The following is a 22,490-nucleotide window of genomic DNA, read 5'->3' as shown; positions in this document are numbered from 1 at the left end:
ATTTGTCATAGCCCTTGGCACAAAGCTGGACCAGGTCATCTGATTTAACAACTATAGAGAAGTTGGCAAATGGATGAGAACAGATATAGGCAGACGGGGTCTAGCCACTCCAACCCAAACCCTTAGGATCCCCCATTTCTGTGCAGCCATCTCCTACCATCTCTCATGTCACACTGGCCCAGAGCCAGAGCCTCCTGCTTCCCTCTCCATTCTCAACTAAAACCGAGCCCAAGTAGCGGAGCTGGGATCCACAGATCCTCAGAGCCTCTGGATATCTGCCTTTACTTAGCCCGCTCTGAGCCAAAACTCCCACAGCCTAGGGTCAGGGATGCCCATGTGTCCAAGCATGCAAAGGTGCACACATAGCTCACACATACATTCATATATGCACACGAATGTGCATGCGGGTGAGAGGATGGTCTGTATCATACAAGTCTTCTGCCCTACCGGGTCCTCCTTACCCGAGATACCTACCTCACGTGTTTTGAATGCTATGCATCTCTGAGGGGCCAGGATGGGTGCTGCCTTAGTCTATGACTCCCAGAGAGGGTGCTCCGGATGCAGCAGCGTCTTGTTGAGACTGAGGTAGCCAAATTCTCTGAGCAGTTGGAGGCTCAGCAGCACATGGAGAGAACCAAGGTTCCTGTCCTTTCAAGGAGCAGTGATGGAGAGACAGGACATCCCTGGGTGTCACCTGTGTCATTTGCACCGAGCCCAGAAAGATGTCCTTCCAGATTCCTACTACTAGAAGGTAAGACACCCTAGGATCGCGGAAGATCTTCCTCTTAAGGGAAGCCTGCATATATCCACCTGCCAAGGCTCAGGAGTGTGCTGTTATAGAATGCACTTCTCCAGACGAAACAGCCACTGTGTTCACCAGATTGGGAGGCTGTGCCTGCTTGCCAATGGTCCATTCCCATCAGACTTATTGACCTGACATTCCCTCATAGAAGAAGGCATTCCAGTTGTTCTTCCCAGCTATTTGTATGCAATGCTTCCCTGAGTCTGCGGAGGTTTTAGGGTATATAGGCCAAGGGAAGTTAATTGAGAGGGGGTTCCATCTAGGTAGCTATGGGGAAGCCATCATCAATGCTAGGCAAAGATTTTCCAGGTCAGTTACTTTAGCATCACCCACATATCTGCATATGTCCTTTCACCCAGACTTGTTAGTATGCCCAATAACTAAAGGGTAAATTAGGATGGAATTGTACTTGAGTTTGTTGTTAGAATCTCATAAGGAGGAAGTAGACATTGGTGTCTCTCCAGGGAAGACAGTTTCACAACTCCGGATCAGTAAATACAACATTTCCTTTGAAGTTTACACAATATTTCAACTCTACTGAAAAAGTAAGTTGACTGCACAGCCCACCCCACCCCCCCACTTTGCATCACAAGCTCAGGGTTCACAGTGTCAGTCTCTCTTCCTGCTGCCTTTGACTATGGCTCTGTGCTCCTTCTTTGCATCTTCCTTAAGCTGCACATCAGTGTGAACAGCACAAGGAGGGGTCCTCAGGCTCCTAAGAACCACTGTCATGGGCACCCGGATCACACTCCTTCCACGCGGTGATTTACAGTCTCTGCTTTATAGGAAGATGTATTTCTGGCACAGTTTTGGCTCCATGCTTACTCATTCTTGTGACTGAATAGAAATTCACTGTGGGGATGCATACCAAGTCTTTCACCCAGCTCGGCCCCTGAATGGCATTCTTGCACATTCAACATCACCAGTTCTTCCACAAACACAGTACGTGATCATATGTGGTACACTGGGAATGGATGGGTCTGTGTGGCCAGGTCCCACTTCTGCCTCTCTCCCTAGAGCTCACAACACCACATCCCCATCCACCTCACATCTATATGGGGTTCTGTGACATTCAAAAGTGCTGGGGGTGTAAGGGCGTGCGTACCTTAGATTTGTGGAGATTGCCAACACTCCATCAGGAGGGCACATGACTATGACTCCACATCTGGCAATTGCTGTATCCTACTGTAACCAACCCTGCCAGAGGGTGTGGACCTGAATCTTACTGCCCACTTCGTTTATGCCCACCTGATATTCCTACTGGCCTCAGAAGCTGAGAGGGACAGGAAGCAGGGTAAGGTAGGCAGATCCTAATGTCCGTGCTGAAGATGCAATTAGTGGGGGGTCAGGGCCTGGCCTAGGTGCAACCTGATGTAAGATGTACTGATGGATATCTGTGGAGACAGCAACCCTGTTCGTCCAGAGAGTAAGATGCCCGTATGCTCCCAGCCCAGGCCTTTGGGACTTGGAGACGTTGGATGACTACCTTCCTCCATGCTTCACATCTGAACTCCCAAGGCACTCCTCACTTGGCCAGCCACACCCAGAGAATGGAAATGAATGCACGAGGAGCACAAGAATGCAAGGGGGGGGGGCAGCCATCAAAGACTTCACCCCAAGGTGAACCTTCACATAGTCGCGGGTTCACGTTACCCATTAGGTAAGGTGGGTGACTGAAGGTATAAGAGACGGAGTCTCAGCTCTCTCCTAGAGAAGACCCTTCAGGCTTTTCAGAGCCAGGCTTGACCAGGTGACCCAGGATGGGAGCTTCAGCTTCTCTGTCCCTACATGACAGTCTTCAACTCTCCAGCCTGTGCATTGAAGCTCACGTCGGGTCAAAGGTCAGGTCCATGGATGGATTGCACGCACACACACACACACACACACACACACACACACACACGTTTCCGTCTATCTGTCTGTGGCAGGAGTGGCAGGAAGGACACGGGTCTCTACAGAGGATGTGGCTGTCAACAGTGACCTCTGGGATAGAGTGAGGAACAGTTGCCTGAGTTCATTCTGTTGAGGGAAACGAAGGGCTTAGGAGGATGTTCTACCGCCTGAATAGCCTGAGTCTATTACAGAGCTTCTGATGTGCTCGTGCAGAGTGTTTCTTCCTCCCTACCCAAACCAGAACCTGACGGAATACAGGAAGGAGAGAAAGAACAGACCATCTGGGGACCAGGCTCAGGCCAGAAACCATCTGCCTCAGGCCCATGGTCTCAGACCTCTCTTCCTGTGTCCGCTGGCAGAAGAGCAGAAGGCGAGTGGGTCTGGAGATGGCGGGAGCTAACACTCACACCCAGAGGGGTCTGTTGGAGAGTGAGGACTGCTGTCTGCCAGATTGAATTAGGCGCCTTGAAATTAAAAATACATATTTATTTTAACAGGTTGGGATGTTTGGAGGGAGAGAAAAAGGAAGGGTAGATGGAATATTACAAATTAGATAATTAAGCAGCAGAGCAGAGCCGAAATGGGAGCGAGGGGGGCTCAAATTATGAATTCCCCACACCATGCCAATTTAGAGGGGGGGAAAAAAAAAGAAATTCAAAGCAAAGAGGAAAAAAATAAATAAACAGTCCTCAAAGCCCAACTCAGCCAGCCTGAGCAGCTCCCATTACTATTTATTTAGAGAATTAGCAAGGAGGAGCTAGATGCAGATAAGCCAGCCTGTGCAGTCTAGGGGTGAGGACTGCATGCCCACTGGTAGTCCCAGAGCTGGGATGCCAAGCCCCGGCTAGGCAGGGCCATCCCAGGCCCCAAGAGCTTCGAGGGCAGCTGCCGGCAGGTGAGTATGAACCCACTCAGGGGCAAGGATGACGATGGAGGTGCTGGCTGCTGATGTTCACAGAGGCCACGAGGGGAACAGAACCAGTGCACAATGGTATCTGGCCAATTCCAGTTGTAACCCTTCAAGGTCAGAGGCCAGGCTCATCCCCACAGTTCTCTGAGCATCTCTTTCCTTAAGGTCTTACTCTCAGTAAGCCCCATTAGGAATGAATACAAGGATCTGTGGGTGGTGGGGATGTGGCAGGCTGACTCAGTAGGGGGATGAGATGGGGAGTTGTATAGGACTTCGGGGAGGGGACCAAAGAGGGTAATGGATGGGTAGTGGAGGATGTTGGGTGGGGAATTGTGTTGTGCCCAGAGCACCAGAAGCCCTGTAGGAAGGATAAAGTCTATAAGGACAGCATGCCAGGGCATGTGTGCCCTTGTGTACAAAGGCACAGTCTCACACACCCACACATGCCCTGCAGCCCCAGCATCACACCCTGTGTGGGCTCCCTGCAGAACCTGGAGGGGACAGGGAGGAAATGTGGGTCAGGAGCTGGGGCTCAGCTTGTGTAACTGGGCCCCCTCTGGGCTGACCTCTTTAATACCTGTCGTGATGGAGACCTGTGGGCCCCAGATTTAGATGGCGTGAAGAACAGCAGCTCTCCAACCCTTAGAAGGTGGGAAAGGTCACTGCCTACAAAGAAAAGGAGAACAGGACACGAGGCTGGATCCACCCATTCCCATCTGCTGTCTATGGCCACGGAGGAAGGGCGGCCATAGGAACCTGAACTTTCTATTCTCTTACGCTGAGCTGAGGCTGCATGGTTTAACCCTCACTCCCCACCCAACACCACTGATGTCCCTTGTGATGGTTTGTATATGTAAATTTTGTCTTTTATAAGACTTTTCTCGATCATGGTGTCTATTCACAGCAGTAAAACCTTAACTAAGACATCCCTCAAATGTCAGGTAACACCACTGATGTCCCTTGTGATGGTTTGTATATGCTCAACCCAGGGAGTGGCACTATTAAGAGGTGTGTCCTTGTTGGAATAGGTGTGTCACCATGGGTTTGGGCTTAAGACCCTTCCTTACCCTAGCTACCCGGGTGGAAACCAGTATACTTCTAGCAGCCTTCAGATAAAGATGTAGAACTCTCAGCTCCTCTTGCACCATGCCTGCCTGGATGCTGCCAAGCACCCACCCTGATGATAATGGACTGAACCTCTGAACCTGTAGGCCAGCTCCAATTAAATATTGTCCTTTATAAGACTTTTCTCGATCATGGTGTCTATTCACAGCAGTAAAACCTTAACTAAGACATCCCTCAAATGTCAGCTAACCTGAGCAGTTGACTTGCTGGGAAATGATCTGGTCAATGTGGGTCTGACTTTCTTTGGAAAGATCTTTTCACATAGACTCACCCTGGGGCTGAGGTCCCCTTGAGCTCCATCTGATCTATGTTAGAGACAGATAGATAATCAAGATCCTGACCCCAAACCAAGGCTACCACACTAGAGAGTCTCCAGGACTTTGATAAGAGAGTTAGACTACTGTAAGATTCCAGGAATGCCTGTGGGCTAACCCATTCTTGACACATCAACCTGGGGCTCTGGATGTCTTGGGTCAAACAGAGGAGTAGGGCAATTCCTCAGAAGTGGATGTTGTGAGGGCTGGGCGGTACTCTGAGCTGAGGACACACCCCTACTCACCCTCACCTACCCCAAGTGACCTCTGGTCTTCCTGGAGTCTGAGAGGGAGGCAGGAGAAGAGTTGAGATAGCATGGTGGTTAGAGCCCAAGGCAGGATCTAGGACCTTTGCTGCTGGCCTTAAAGGCTCTTCTCCATCTCCATTCAGCTAGTCTCTCTCCATCAACCTGGGCTCTCATTCATCTCCTGCCCCCTACGCCCAGTGCTTCAGTCTCTGATGAACTGGTAGAGAAGAAGGTTGTATGGTCATGTGACTTCATATGCACCGTGTGTGTGTGTGTGTGTGTGTGTGTGTGTGTGTGTGTGTGTGTATCACATATACATGTGGGCTCACACATGCACACTCACAATTATGTGCCACTCATGAATGGATATGTACCTTACTGTATATGAGCACATCAATGTGTGTGTGTATGTGTATACTGCATGGACACGCATACATGTGAAACACATAGCATGCATATAGTGTGCACATGGGTCATGCACAACCACATCGATATGTATTATGTGCCATGGGTCCATGTACCCTTTATGTGTGAACTTAGCATGTGCCTATCCAGAGGGGTTGGAAGCAAGATGACCTGTTCTAAGAATCATAAGGTTTACATTGTGTCACTCATGACTCCAGGGCAGGAGCAAATAAGCTGATACCTGAGAATATTAAATTGGGCAAAAATGGGGTGAGAAAGGTGCCCCAGCTTGGGGCCCTGGGGCTGCCAGATTCTAAGTCCTGTTGCACAATGTACAATCATACCAAGCCCCACTGGAACTGACACCTTGCCTCATGACACAGAGGCTCCTGCTGTCATCCGCTTGGCATATCTCCTCTGTAGAGAGTCATCTATGTGTGTCCTGGCTCCTTTCCCTCCACAGGTCCCTCAAATGAGGACAGGGCATACCTCACAGAACATCAGTCTTTGGCCTCTGACAGAAACCCAGGTGAAGGAGGCTCACCACCAAGGGAGCAGACTGGCGCTGAGAACGGAAGGACCGGCTGCTGTAGACCTCAGGTGAGGAGTGCTGGCTCTCTGACTCTGCTGCTTGATGTCCGTCCTGGCTCTGCACCATCCCCATTCTTTGACTTGTCTTCATGAAGGCTCTCTTCCTGGAGCACAATGGCATCAGTAACCTTGTGTTTCACCAGCAGGCCATGGCCTTTACTCATCTAGTGTCTTGTGCCCCATGGTTCAACAAGACTTCTGGAGCTCCGGCTGTATGGTCCTTGGGCCACCAGGAAGTAGCAGGGAATAGAAAAAGTTCTTGCTGCTCTTGAAGTTTACCTCCCACTGTCACTGGTCAGCTGCAAGGCAGGCTGGGAGGCAACGTATTTGTTCTAGAAGTTTCTTACCCAAGTTATACCGGTGATAAGGAGGGTCACCAGGTAGTGAGTTTAAGCCGTTCTTGCTGCAAGACAGGGAGGCCTTAATGGAGATCATCAATTTGCAGCTGGGTCTCCACACCCCACTCTAGTTTCTGCTAAGAGAGTCAGGCTCTGAGGTGACCCAAATATCTTCCATCTCTGTCAACCCAGTCTGGAGAGGTAAAGACGAGCTTCCATCTAGAGCAGAGGGCAGTGAAGGGCTCAGGGACAAGGGGATGTGGGACGACTAATACTGAGGATGCTACTAATCACTATGGATGCTTTGGGTCACAGAAGATGGACACTCGGGGTCGTGGGAAAAAGCTCAAGGTCACAGTGGATGTTTGGAATTGCTATAGACCCTTGGGATCACTGCAGACACGTGAGGTTGGAGTCATTTCAGGAGGTCGTGGGCACAATGGATACTCAGGGTCACTGGGGAAGCATAGGGTTGGGGTCACTGCAGGTCAGTGCCACTGTGAAAACTCAGGACCACTGAGGACACTAATGGTCACTATAGATGCTTGGTGTTCACTATAGATGCTCATGGTCGGGGCAGATGCTCTGGACAGAAGCAGCAGGCATGGAGCCCCAGTTTGAGAAGAATCTGAGTCTGGCTCAGGCTGTGCCTAGAGGATCTATCAGCTGACCTTCAATTGTAATGCAAGGCAGATTGCTCAGAGGAGTGGACAGTGGCCTGCAGCAGATAGGGAGCACAAAGCATGAAGGATGGCCCAGCTGCCTGCCAGGTGACCATGAAGCCAACAGGAAGGGACAGGAACAGCTCCTCTCATCTCTCAGCCTGTGGCCACCCACACTGCAAACTCCTGCCCTCTGTCTTGCCCTAGATCCCTGGGTGCTGCCCCAGATCCCTGGAAGTGGCAGGGCCATTCACACTCACTGGCCACAAAGGGTAGAGCTGAAGTGTCATTAACTAATTAGCAAGTCTCTGATTGTAGCACCTGAAGGGATTTTAGCACAACCTAGTTAGCCTTCTACACATGGCCTCTGGGAGGCAGGAGCTTGCACATGAACAAAAAGGCCATCCCCAGAGGCTCATGACCAGCTCCCACTGGTCTCACTGGCCCTTCTCTAGCTATCTGTGACCTCTGACAGTAACCCCCAAGCCCAAGTGTCTACAGCAACTCTTATGTTTTCTCAGTGACACTGAGCATCCTGGTACCCTGATATGGTTAAAGAAGATGGGAACTGGAGGACTGGCCTAGAAGAGGAGAGATTCATTATAATAGATGAGACTAACATTAGGTTCAAACAGCAGTCAGCTGTGGCCATACAACCTCATCTTTCAGCTTCTCCCTAGCTTCATCTGGGAGGCCTGATGGTAGTGTGTGTGTGTGTGTGTGTGTGTGTGTGTGCACGTATGCAGTGGAGCAAAGCTGATCACCTCAGGGTAGGCAGGAGACATGTTCTGGCAAGGTAGACAGACAAGAAGGGGCCAGGGACAAAATATTATCCCCAAAGGCCTGGTCCCACGGTTCATTCAACTCTGAGTTTGTAGCAGACATGGGAGAAATGAAGATATTCTGGGTTTGTTGTTTTGAGACAAGGTCTTTCTTTATAGCCATAGCTGACTCCAAACATCCAGACACCTACCTGCCTCTGCCTCTGTATCCCAAGTGCTGGGGTCAAAGGAATATACCGCTATGTCTAGCTTGTTAGGAATAAAGATGTTCGAAAGAGACGTGTCTTTCCATCTAACTATCAGAGCAATGGTTCCCAAAGAAATGGGAATTTACTTAGGAATCTCTGTGGAGAAGGGGGTGCCAGTGGGATTGGAACTTGTTTCCTGGAAAGAGAGCTAACAGTTGTAACAACTCATCAGGCCATCTCTCAGGATGAGACTGAAGCTCAGAAAATGATGGGTCAGTGGTGGGCAGGACCACACCTTGACCAGGATGGCTTAGATGTGCACATCCGTTGTTTTCTATTGAAACGTTGCTCTTTCTTCAGGACTCAGAAGATGGACTTGGAGTGTTCATTGGATCTCTTTGTCCCTCTACCTGATGTGGCCACATTCAATAAACTTCCCCTTTCCTGCTTTCTACCTTGAATCTGGCTCTTTTAATTTGCTACTGAGGAAGGTGGCTGGGCCTGACTTGGGGCACGGGTGGTGACAAACCCCCAAGTTAGATAATGAGGTTTTCCTATGGGTTAACCCCTAGCTTGATTAGCACCTTTTGATCCAGCCAGCTCTCAACAGAACCACTGTCTTAGTTAGGGTTTTACTCCTGTGAACAGACACCATGACCAAGGCAACTCTTTTAAGGACATTTAATTGGGGCTGACTTACAGGTTCAGAGGTTCAGTCCATTATCATCAAGGTGGGGATCATGACAGCATCCAGGCAGAGGTGGGGCTGTAAGAGCTGAGAGTTCAGCATCTTCATCTGAAGGTTGCTAGGAGAAGACTGACTTCCAGGCAGCTAGGATGAGGGTCTTAATGCCCACAGTGACACACCTACTCTAACAAGGCCACACCTATTCCAACAAGGCCACACCTCTTAATAGTACCCCTCCCTGGGGCCAAGCATATACAAACTATCACCACCTCCAACTGGGGACCAAGCCATCAACACATAAGCCTTTCTGAGAGACATCTCATATTCAAACCCTAACATGGTTCTATGGGGGAGTTTCTCATACTTTTATATATAATGGTGATTGTGGTCAGGAAAGCAAAGACCTCTGTCACCCCAACCCCTCCTGCCACTCTCTTTTCCAGCCATGCCTGGCAGGTACTCCTTATTCCTCTGGGCTAGGTCTGTGACTCTGCCAATGTTAAAACAAAAGGATGACGCAGAGGGGCCACCTTCTGAGATGGTTTCCTCTTCCATTGAAAGCCACCATCTGGCTCAGGCTTCTCTGTCCCTGATGTACTTGTCTACACTGGCACACGGCACAGCTGTGCTGACATCTGCTCAAACACCCACCTGCAAAGAGGCGCTGGCAATTGGGAGTGCAGGCGATTGCATATGAAGACGTGGTGAAGGTTTCTGCAAACACAGAGATTATCATTTTCATGCAGGAGAGTGCCTCACATGGCATCCCTGGGTATTGCAATCTAACTTGGTGAGAAACCACCAAACCACCCAGAGTGACTGGGGCCATTTTGCTTTCCCGTGGGAGTGTGGGAGCCTACAGCTTGGTTGTTTTCGTCTCAGCTTTTTCTACGTGTGTGAGATGGTTTCTGATTGCGTCTGGAATCTATAGGCCTTCATGACTGATGACACCAAACATCTCACCAATATCCCCTTTGGTGATGTGTCTATGACTTTTGCCCTCCTTGTCTTATTTCAAAGTGATGACTATCATATAGAAAATTTCAAAGACAGTCGTTTCTTTCTCTCCCTTACCGTGGGGGGAGGGGCACGTGTGCCAGGTTCGGGTGTGGAAGTCAGAGGGCAACGTTGTGAAGTCAGCTCTCTCCGTCCACTGTTATGTGGGTTCTAAGGATTGAACTCAGCTTGTTAAGCCTCAAGCGTCTTTACCTTGGCATCATATTCCTTGCCTCAGGAGTGAAGTCTCTTGGCAGCCCGACCAGGTTGAGGGGCATCAGGAAGAACCTGCCAGGAGGCGCGTGCTGAGGGCACAGTTTACTGGCTGCTTATGGGGAATGCTGAAAGGGCCGAGGGAGACACTGGAAGGTTAGTGCTGGGGGTCTCTGCCATCCTGAGAGGACCGGCAGAGGACAAGCTCAAGACTCGAGCAGTCCTGGGGTGGGGCTGTCCTGTCCTTTCACCACAGGTCAAGTCCGCTGAGGGACTCCCTGGGACTTGGAGAGGAATAGTTGCAGCTGCTGGGAAGAAGTTCCTCAGCCCGACGGGGGTCAGGGGGTCTTTATGGAGACACTGAACTCCAGGGCCAAGGAGAGGCAGGATCGGGGCCAGAAGCAGGGGCTTCCAAGCACTCACAGGAGGCAGCTTTAGCAGAGATGCTCTGCTTACCTTACCTGGATCCGCAGGGCAGTAGAGTTCCAGGCACAGAAAGAGAGCAGGACTATGTGGGGGGTGGGGGTGGGGGACACACAACAGGAAAGCATGACAGGGGAAGGTATATCCCAGGGTGGCACAGCTCCTTGGCAGTGCACTAATCCCTCCTAACAACCCGGTGTCATGAGAGCCTATGCACACTATGGGAATGTCCGGAGGGGATAGACCAAGGCAGGGCAGAACCAGAGGACCCATCCCTTATAGGGTTCAGTGCTGTAGCAGAGTCTCTTACTCATGGACCAAGCTAAGCCTTATCCCTGGCCACACATTGAGTCCTGACCCTGTGCACTTGCTAGACACAATCTCATGGGCTTCCCCTACTGACACAGGCCTTGAATCTGAGAAGCCCACGCTGTGGTTGTGGAGATGGCTCCAGGCGTGGTGGGGTGCTTGCTATGGGTGTCCAAGGAACACATCACTGGATGCGCCAGCAGGGACCCCTTCTCCTGTGCTCTCTCTCGCACATCCTGGCCAAGGCTCAGCAGCAGGCGGAGAGAGCAGAGACCACACTGCCAGTGCTGCTGTGACTCAGCGGGCTCCTCCTCACTTTATTTTTAACTCCACCGAACCCTATAAATACAGCAACGATCGCCCGCCCAATACCGTCAATACTCCCAACGCCTCCCGCCCCGGTGCTGGCCCACTGTCGTGGGGGCGGTGTGGAGGGGACGCTGCTGAGCAGACCTGAGGCAGACATCACGGGGGTGTTAGATCCTCAGCCCCGGATCTCTGTGCCTCCCTGGGGGGCGGTCTGTACCTGTTCTTTGCCATCCATTACGGAGCAAAAACGTTAACAGCTGGGTTTTGTTGTTTGTTTTCTTGTCGTTCTTTTGCCTGAAACCGAAGGTGCACAACTGAGTGTGTGCAGCAGAGCCCTCATTGCAGTACCTGCTGGAGGAGGAGGGGTTAGGGTTTCTTTGATGGTGACTTGTGGCTGACCGATATCTGACAAGTGAATGGATGGACAGTTAGGCTGGAGCTTGGTGCTGCAGGGCAAAATGTGAAGGGACATGGAGACGACACCATCAGGCTGTCTGGAGACTTTCTGCTCTCTGACATTCAGGATGGGACACAGAGGGACCTAGCCCACTTTCTAGATGGATAGGCCCAATACTGCCATCATGGCACAGATAGGAGATGGACCCTCAGGCAAATCCAAAGACCTGTGGGTCTGTGGGATGAAATGGGGGGGGGGGTGTCATGAAATCTGACAACCAATCTTGTGTGGCACTAACCACTATGCCAGGATCCTTGGAAGCATCTTCCCATGATGCTCTCTGGTGTGTGCTTCTCCTGTGTGGAGCTGAGGCCTAGCAATGGGAGCAACCATCTGTAGTTGCACAGGAAGACAAAACCAAGAGTGGCCAAGGCTCACCTCAGGTCAGGTTTGGCTGGGCAGTGGGACCAACTGGGTCCCCGCCCTCAGCTAACCTGTGGCTTTTTTTTTTTTTTTTCCCCTATGCAATTCCTGAGGTTTCTCGTGGCCATAGAGCAGAGCCCCATGGCGGATAACATCACCAATACTAGGACAACCTCCAAGAATAGCTGCTCCTATGGGCCTTTAAGGCCCTGGAAGTTCCTCACAAAGGGTACAGGAACACAGCCAGTTGAGGTCTAGCCTGGGTTACCTTCTTCCTACCGTACCCGAGGAGCCTGAGATACCTGATGGTTCTGTTTGTGTACACATCATGGTCTGTCCACAGGTGTCCTGGAAATGGTAGGATGAGGGTGCTTGAGCCCCAGGGCTCTCAGTCCTTGCCTGTTAGTTCTTCATTCAGAACAAGTGTCAGGCTGGAGAAGAAGAGCTGGGCCCTCCTCCTTCATTCAGAGAATCAGTGTGGCTGCTGAGACCCTGGGGTAGGGAAGGAGCTGTCCAAGCAGGAGGCACCTTACCTGGGTGGTGGTAAGGATGGAGTTCTGTGGCCTTAAAGAACCCTTACCCTGTTTCTAGCCCGTTTTCTCTAGAATATTCTAGATGTTTGCCAGCTTTCCTGCTCAGTCAGTTTGAACTATCCATTCAGCCAACACACCGTGAAAAAAACACTCACATACCCGTGGCCACCAAACAGGAGCTTCACTTTGGGGTAGAGAGGCTGTAGGGTCAGTGCTAGGCTAGAGGAAGGCAGGCACTTATGTAACTTGGAGGGCACAAGGAAAGCTGCCTGGGCTAGGACCTGGGTGGGTGCGAAGGCAGAGCCCAGGGTGGGAGGAACTTCCAGGCCGGAGGTCCAGGCTGGAAGATGGGACATTGATGTTAGCTGAGTCAGAGAAGGTGATGGCCTTATCCCATGGCCCTGCCCTGTGGCTGCTCGATACTTGGCAGGGTGACTGTTGTACCTCCTTTTTAGGCTGGAGGAGGGAAAGAGTGAGGTGGGCTAGCTAGCTACCTGTTCTTCTGAAGGGGTTGAAGATTATTTTCCCCGCTGGCACTCCAGGCTATGACTGAGTCACACAACCAGCTGAGCTGGGTTCCTGTCAGAACAGAGAAAAAAAATGTGGTTCTACTGAAAAGGGTCCGAAGGAACCTGAGGCGAATGACTTAATGAGTGAACGAAGGCTGTTCATTCATTCATTGAGGGACTAGAGTGGGAGGCTCAGACACCTTACGCTGTTGGGGAGGGGGTTGTTGAAGGGACGGTAGAAGGTGAGACCCTTACTGAGTAGCCAATTCTGCTGGATTTGGAGATGTAGTCTAGCTAGAGAGATGGCGTCCAGAGGACCAGGGTTCAGTTCCCAGCATCCACATGGCAGTTCACAACTGTCTGTAACTCCAGTTCTAGGGAATCTGACATCCACACACAAATATACATGGAGATGTAGTCTAAGCCAGGGCCACCCATGTGGCTTCTGGGGCTGGGCTGTGGTCCTCATGAGCCTTTCAGGCAGCTGCAGTTGCTGAGCCCAAGGTCCCTCCAAAGGTGTTGGAACTATCCCAATCTAATGTCCCCAACCAGGGTTCCCCCCTCCCCTGCCTTCCAAGTATCAGAATCCACTTTGCAGAAGCCAGTCTCAGAGCCTTGCTCTGTGGTGCCTGTGATCTGAGGGAGTGGAGTGAAGGCCTGCTGGAGACCTGGTGCCAACTCTGCCCAAGGGAGCTCTGATCCTGGGCCTATCCCCTAAGCCTCAGGCAGGCTGCCTTCCTCCCTCCTGTTCCCTTCTCTGTATGCTCAGGCTGTAGGAGTGAGCACCCTACCTCTCTGTATGAGGCAAGATGGCCTTACCCCAGACATGAGAAGAGGCACCGAGCCCGCTCAACCACATTGCCCATGATGTGGGGGAGGAAGTCATTCTGGAGAGGTCACCTCGTGGAAAGCGCATTTAATTTTCTTCTTTGTCTGTGGTTTTGAGGATGGAACCCTGGGCTGGACCACTGAACCACACACCCAGTCCCCCCCTCCTCCTTCTTCATCTTGGAAGAGATAAGACGGATAAGTAAGAATGACTATCTAGACTTCACACAGGCCTTGGCACCTTGGTTACTCATCCTCCCAAATGCCTGAGCCTCTTCCCAGCACAGGCAGAGCTGGGCATGTGGCCCATCCAGCCTTCTCTGACCTCATCAATGACGGTACCATGAACAACTAATTGTCCCCATGCATGTGTCTGGACACAAACTTACACCAATGTGAGCTGGAATCCATGTTCACACCCAGTGCAGGGACAACCATCTCTGGCATACAGATTCATGGCCCCTTCTATTGTCACCCTGGCTTTTACGGTGTGCACACACACTAGTGCCTCAGTGTCCTGAACACATGCTACTATTTGGGTTCTCAGGTGAAGTACTCTTTCAGACACCTCCCAGGTACACACTTGGATTCACAAGCTCACTGGCACTCAACAATGTTCACATGCTCAGTCCCCTGCACACACACATTACAAACTTTAAGCCCCAGGGGCCAGAAGTTGCTTTAGAAATCTCAGATCACTGAGATCTACAGACTGATGGACGCACAGATGCACCCTTCAACAGGAAGTTTTGGTGTTTGGTCATATTCCCAATTCCCCTTGTCATCTGAGGTTGCCTAGAGCATGCTCAGTCCCTGGTAGTTCAGGAGTCTGTGCAGGGCGTGTCAGCAGGTGTATGGCCCTGCTAGAGAATGGACTAAGGATCCACTAGGCAGGACCATGTGATCAGCAAAGGCCAGAGCAAGTCATATTCTGCTGCCCCTGAATGATCTAGGCTCATCACGTGGCTGAGAGGCAATCACCAAGTGACATATCCTGACCCACGCTCCTCCCCACTCTGGCCTTTCCTCCCATGTATCCACTGGAGAATGAAGGGGAACTTTCAGGAAGCCCAGTGCCAGGCCGAGATTGAATATCTAGGTAGGATCCTCAAAGGGCCACCCGGAGTCAATACTCAGCTCCTAGGCATGGTCCTTGCTAGGGTACTTCAATTGCACTCCTCCTCAGATTTCCGGTCTGTGTCCCCGCGGGAAGTTCATGTCCACACTCCTGGTACCCAAGCCTTCTCGGCTAGGCGCGACTGAGGCTGGGTCCAGCTTCCTCCTTTTAGTTCACCCTTCATCTTACTGGACTTGAAGCTGAGCGCCTTCCCGACTGGCATCTTTTGGCCGAGCCAGCCGCCGTCAGGCTGTCTTCTTCCCCGCTCTCCTCATCCCCAACACCCCCCCCCCCCTGCGCGGGGCACGCTGGGACTCGCAGTCCTCTGTCTGGCGTGCAGAAGGCCACGCACCATTGGCCGGTTTTCTTCGCCACGTGATGTTTGGATGACCAGCTTTCAGCTCCACGCCCCACCTCCGCGAATGTTGGAGTACGCCCCAGAGGTGAGGCAGGTGAGGCAGGTGAGGTGGCGGGAGCGGACGTGGGCTGGGATATAGCCTTGGGAGAAGGCGGAGCGGCTCGGGCAGGCGTGAGGGGCGGGGCCTGGAGGCCCCCCCGAGTAGGCGGGGCCGGGGGCAAGACTGGTGTGCCTGGCTTGGAACCCCAGTGCGGAGCATGGGATAGGGACTTACATCACGGATGCAGCGCTAGGGTGCGTGGCTTGGGCACTGCGTGGGCGAGGGAGGTCCGAACGGGCAGAGCGGCTCCGGGTCTGGCTAGTGTACTTGCTACCCACCTTTGAGGACTGCGCTGTACCTGAAGCGTCCGCGAACTCACTTGTTAGCTGCAAGAGGTGTCCCTAAGGCTCTCAGGAAGAATCAACCCTTGGGCCCCTGTTGGAGATCTCGATCTCCTGTCCCTCCCCCTTATTCCGTTCTTCAAGTTGTACACGTTGCCTCACCGGTATCCCTTTTGAGGTTTCCAGGTGGTCTGGATGTGCGGTGTCCCCGCGGAATCCCTAACCTAGGGCCACTTGTTGTTGGTAGACTCCAGTCTCACCCTTCTCTCCACCGGGAAGCTCAGTCTCAGATGTTCAGGGTGGCAGTCATTAGTCACGGGTAACTAAATTAACCTCGAAGCCATTTCTGCAGGGTGGACAGCACAGCTGGGGACTTGAAGTCTTCCCAGGCAGTTTCCTGGGCCAGGATGCTCCTCTACCGCTCATCAAGCCCTGTATCTTTCCACTCACATCTTAGCACCCCTTCCTTCTATCCCTGCGTGGTGCCTGCTTGCCTTTCTCTTAGGCCCTGGGCTGGAGCCATCCGGTGAGGTCACTTTCTGACCTCACTTTTCTTCCGCTTACCCCATATTTGCACACTGCTGTTGCTTGCTCTATGTGTTCCTTTGCATGTCTGTGAGGCAGGGATTGAATTTGCTGCATGGCATGTACCTGCACGGTGGCTGTACTCACAGGCTTGGAGGTGCAGGTAAAACCTGTCAGTGGCAAAGGTCCAGGGTAACGTTGTACTTTCTAGTGACGCAGCATCATCCACTGTAAGCTTGCGGTGGGAATCTCACACACCAGGCACTTGGACCCAGGATATGCGTGGTCAAAAGTAAGCTGTGACTGTGGATGCTTGCGGGGGAGGCCCATAAAAGGCCAGGGGGATTCGTACAGGAGGTTGGGTTTTAGCTGGGTCACAAGTGTGGCTGACTAATGGTAGCTGGCATTCACATCCTCTAACTTTGTCCAGTCAAGTTTCCTCAGGTATTTCCCTGTATGGCCATATGCAGATGCTGGGATAACAGCCCAGGCCTCAGGGCTGTGTTTGGGAGCTCATGGGTGGGCAGATGTCATTATATCCCTCTGGTCCGTAGCTCCCTATTTGTAGTTTGAAGCTCTGTATCTGGCTTGAATCTAGGGCTCTAGTCAATAATTTTGGTTCTTTCTTCATGCTCACAGGCCCTTGTTTCTTGCGTACCCTATGTCTTTCATTAATCCCCTTGTTTGTACAGGCCAAGTCTGTTGCTTTGAATGCCCTTCATTCCCCCGTGCTCTTAGGAATCCGTGGTGTAGGTGCCTCTGCTTGCTTGTCCCTCAGCACCCACCCAAGTGGGCAACGTCAAGTTTGGATAGGCTGTAGAAGATGTGGAAGGGGAGATATGGATGTTGAAACATACAATCTGGAAAATTTGAGAACTGATCTATGTCTGTAGGGGTAGCCAGTCATGCAGCTATATGATGGGAGCCCTGCAGGGGGATCTTCCCATGATGTGGGATTTGGGTTGGGTCAGGTGGTGGGGCTCAGTCTGCTTGTTGGAGAGATGGGAGCACTCTGTAGGAGTCTCACTGATCATTGCCAGCCACACCCCCTCTCCTGGGTGTGGTCGAGCTCTGCTGAGGGTACTCAGTAACCCTGGGGAGAGGGCCTGATGTGATTTCATCCCAAAGGTGAGGATGGGGGAGGTGCAGGGGGAGGGGGAGGAACTGGGTTAGGCCCCTACTGTGCAGTTCTAAGGTGCTTTTCATGGGACCCAAGCACACACAGTCCTGAGGTGGTTGGGCACAATGTCGTTCCGCGGTGTTGGGGAAGAGTGTGTTGCTGTGTAAGGCACGGGCTTCTGTTGCTTCTCTTTTCCAGGGCACATGGGATGGGTGGGTGTGGGGCTAGGGAATCTTATGTTGATCTTAGGGATGGGAGTTTGACTGTGGTTGAGTTCTGCTGTAGGTCATTATGTCTCTTAAGTTCTGACTTATGAGTAGCAGTGAGCTTCTTAGTAGACATCAGATTGGTCTGTGTGTGGTCATGCTTGGCTCCTGTGTGGTCGCGGCTTCTGTGAGTGAGGGACTGGCTGACAGAAAGACTGAATATCAGAAGGGAAGGTGCAGTCAGGCCTGTCTTCTCCAGGACATGCTTCCTGTTCACTCTGTTTGGGTTTATGCTCTGTACATGGAATATTCTGGTCTTGCCTCCTTCAGTGTGCCAAGGCAGGTGGGGAGGAAACTGATTTTATATTCTTAGGAGAGAAACGTGCATCCTGACTTGAGTTGCTGGCAGTCTCCCTGCCTGCCACCCCGCTCACAGCTGGCTAGAGTATCAGGGCAGGGAAATCTTTGGGTTCCTGGCCAGGTTTTCTGAGGAACTGGAGGCTGTGAGAGAGGTGACCCTGAACTTGAAGGTCTCTGTACTTTTCTGTTAGCGTTGCACTGAACTCTCTTCCGCAGAGATGTCTTGGCCAGGTCCTCTAGCACAGTAGGTGGCACCTGTCAACAAACCACCGTGTCTTGGAGTTTTCCAAAGATTTTCATGTCTAGAGCACCTCACCTGGTGGTTGAGGCCATCGTTCAAGGGGTCCTGTTAGATATCTAGGGTTGTTGTCGGGTGTCTCCCTTCAGGTTGGCTGTCAGATTTTCCCATCAGCCCTGAGGCTTTCCAAGTTGAGGGAGAGCTGCTCTGCTTGACTTCATATCCAGAGCACACAGTGGGGGGTGGGGAGATGGGTGCAGCCTGTTAGGACTTACGTCAGCTTGGTGGCTGTTGCAGGCAGGCAGGTAGTTTGCTGGGGTCATTGGCCCACCTAGACAGGGGCCCAACAAGGCCTTTGCCAGGGACTCTCTAGTGAGGGCCCTTGTCTCAGAATAGTATTCTATGTGGCTCTGTGGTCAGGCCTTTGTAGGAGGCTCAGGACATGGTGTCCCAGAGAGAGGCTGCCTGCAGGCTGCATTCCTCGTAGAGTACAGGGGGAGTGACCCTGGAAGCTTGGGCAGGAAGGGAGGCCTGGACTTGGCAGTAACTGTTGGTGCTTTTCAAGAAAGACCTGTCGAGTCTTGTTGAGATTTGCTAGAGGGGGCTGGACAGGGTCTCGTGGCTGGAGCTGAAAGATCTGGATTGGTCTGTGCCAGGGCTCCACACTGTGCGGCTGGACTCCCTGTGGCGCAGTGGCACTGTGTACCCTTTAGTGGATCTGGGGCAGCTAGGTCCTTCCTGGACTCATGGCAGGGGCTGCTCATTATCTTGGCAACCCTGGGCTCTTCTTGGACTCCTGAAAACAGTGGCCCTTCCTGACTGGAAATGAGCAAGCAGGGCCAAGCGGTCACGCTGGCCCTGAGAGACCCTGGCCAAATGCTCTGGCCCAATAAACCTTTATGATTTTCTTCCACTGGATCGATGGAAGATTGTCTTGTTTCCTGAATCTGATTTCCCCCGAGGCAGGGATGGATCCCAGGCCTGACTTAGTCCACATTCTGGTGTAAGCCCAACATTTTCAGCATCCTTAGCTATGGGATGGTAACCGGGTCACTTTCCAGAGCTCCCAAGCCCCGCCCCTCTCATACTGTTATGATCACAGCTTCCAGGGGTTCAGCATGCCCACCCCAGAGCTGCAGAGGCTCCAGCCTTTTGGCATAGCACTCAAGAGTCAGAAGACAGTTCTGAAGCATGAAGAAGGGGCTGTGGCAGCAGGGGGATTCAGACCTCGGGCAGTGGGACGGCCCTCTTCTTGGCCATCTTCTGAACTGCTCCACTTTCCATTTCCTGCTCCAGACAACCTGTTCTGTCTTCTGATTGGGTGCTAAGGGCATGGCCTGCTTTTAAGTGAGTTATATCATCCCTGTGGTCATTAAGTGGTCGTCATCACTGTCTTCCCCCCCCCCCCCTTTAGAGTCTGTTGTCTTCTGTCTGTTGACCAGCAGGCATCTGCCTGGGTCTGCTGGCTTCCTTAAACATTGCAGGTCTGCATGCTTCCTGGGTTTGAGTAAGTTATCACACTCTCACAGGGCTGTAATGACTGGCACTTCCTGAACCCCAGCATTCTGCCTTTGGAGACAAGCCTGTCAATTGCTCTGCCCCTCTGCCTGCTTAGCAACCTCTTTGGCTTTACGGGAAATCCAAAGAGGCAGAAGCAGGAGGTACTGGAAAGCTGGAAGAGGCCCATGAACTAGAGATGGTGTTGACAGTGGCAGGGGTTATAGAGTGACTTCATCCTGGGATTCTGCCCTATAAGGAGGACACTCTCAGGGTGTATGTGGTTTAAGTCTGTGGTCCGTAGGAGGTATGTTTTTGCTTTTCTGATGGAGAGAGGAGGTTGGGACAGAACTCAGAATTCTTGTTCCCATGAGTGAGCTTCCTGGCATGACAGCTGGTCCTGGAGAAGGTGTCATTGCAGGGACATGCATCACCAGAGGATGTGGGGGCAGATGCCATGCTTAGGGAATATGGTCTGTCCGTGTATGCCTATATGTTTATCCTGGGTAGGTCCTGGGTAGAGTCTGACGGCTGCAGGTGAGCCTGTACCAGCGGAGTGTGGGGCACAGACAGGATACAGTAGGAAGGTATTCCAAGAGGGCAGGAGGGTTCAGGTCTATGCTGAGGGACTCACAGTCATCAAGGACTACAGGGAATCTATTGTGGAAAAGGCTGAAGAGCAGATGGGGTGCAGTGTCTCGCCTGCCCAAGCCTGCCTTGACTGCACACTGCCTCACTATCCATTCTAGCCAATACTCCGAACAAGGATACATTTTAAAGTTGGAAGCCCAGAGTTTGTCTCCCTACATTGACAAACACACAGCCCAGCAGCCTCTGTGGTGCTGACTTCCGTGACCACAGTGTGCCTCTGGCCTGTTAGCTGTAGTTAGGAGTCATCATAGGTACCCCATCCTTGCCATAGAAAGATTGGCTTTCACTTGGCATTGAGCTTTTGTTTTTACTGTCCTTCCAGCCTTGGAGACCCTGGGCCTACTTCTGATGGCTATCTTAACCTGTCCCTGGGTGCCTATCTTAAACTGTTCCCTGGTGTCTGTCCTCAGGCCCCCACTTCAGCTGCAGTGTCTTCATAGGGAAACCCCTCCCTGCCTTAAGCATGGCACAACGCTGTTGTGAGCAAACCCCTTAGCTTGCTTTTGTTCGGCTACTTGACTCTGTGTGTGTGTGTGTGTGTGTGTGTGTGTGTGTGTGTGTGTGTGTGTGCTCGTAGAGCTATATAGATAGATATTACCAAGGTGCCAGTAAGGTATCAGTCTGGTTGTCTCGCTGGTTGCTCTATTTGTTTGTTTGTTTTGTGGTGTTCCGTGTTGCCCTCCTTTACAGAGTTTGTCTCTCTCCATGATCCCAGCATCATATAATGCATGGTTAGGCACCCAGTGACACTTGTTGTGACAAGAGCTGACCATTGGGAAGAGCATGCGCCTCTGCAGTTCAGCTTCTGATGGCCCAAGGGCACCTACTCATCCACATGGCAGGAACAGTGATAGCCAGTGACAGCAGATACCCCCCAAAACAGGCCTTTCACCCTTACCTTACAGAAGGGAGGCAGGGGCTTGCTGAGGGTGGTGGCCTGCTGCTGTTTGTGTGCCTTGACGTTGCCTGGAGGGTTTGCACACAGTCTGGACGTCATGAGCACTGGGCAGGGGATGCAGACAGGCCATATGGGTAGGGAGGCTGTGGCAGTGTTGTAGCAACTGGGAGGAGCATGCCGTAGTTCAAGATGGTCACCCAGGAGGTGACATGTTCCTCTACGACTTCAGAGCAGATAAAGAACAGATCTGGGAGAGAATCCAGTTAGTTTTAGCCATTGTGTCTGCTGTCTGTTTTTTCACAGAGTTAGAAAACTGGACGAGGAATTGCTTTTAGGTAGAAAGTGGGTTTGAGTTGTTCCCCCAAAGCCAGGATCTAAACACCCCCCACTCTCAGCACCCACCCCTTCTGATACTGAGATAACTCTAATTGATCTGTTCATTTGTTGATCTTTTAGGATGAGCCATTGTAGAGCTCAGAATATGTCTGTAACTGACTATACCCCATCTTTCTGATGTGATATCAGAGGCCACAGCTGCTTATCCCAGTGGCCCTTCGGCGGTGGGTTGCAGCCCAGTCCTGCCTCCTTGGGTCGGACAGGATTTCGGTGCCTCTGTTCCTTGCCTGTGCCATCTGTACACTGCCTGTGCATGAGGGTGCGAGGTGAGTACAGGGTCGTTGTGTTGGCACATGGGCCCACAAAAGCCAGAGGGGCTCTGTCAGCAGGGAGTGAAGTCGGGAGCCAGATGGTGGTCAAGCTACAGTTGATGGGTGGGGCATGAACCAGCAACCACAGCCTGAAGTCAAAGGTCTGTGTGTGTGACCAACATCCAGAAACAACCACATGGCTCTACCCACTGGAGGACCGGTAGAACACCAAGCCACACTTCTCCTGAGGGAGGGGCGCTGAAGGTCTTGGATGAAGGGTATTAGTAATATCCATGCCCGCCATCTGAATAAACACCATAAGGTTAGGTGAGCTATCACAGGACAAAACCTATACTTGTTCAGACAGGGTCTCCAAAGGGAGAAGGGGGGACCATTCAGGGGGAAGGAGCATGACCCCAGTTCTTAGGAGTCTTTGCTAGGGTTACTCTCACAGACCCAATTTCCAGTTGTTTCTTTCAGGATTTTCTCCCTCTCTCTTCCCAACTGGATCCCTCCTATCCCCAATTCAGCCTCACCCACCCCAGTTCACCGTGCAATCTATTTCCTCTTCCTGGGGAGATCCTTGCATCCCCCCCCTTAAGCCCT

Source organism: Mus pahari, chromosome 17, assembly GCF_900095145.1.
Source record: "Mus pahari chromosome 17, PAHARI_EIJ_v1.1, whole genome shotgun sequence".
Lineage (NCBI taxonomy): Eukaryota > Metazoa > Chordata > Mammalia > Rodentia > Muridae > Mus > Mus pahari.
This window is presented reverse-complemented; position numbering follows the sequence as displayed.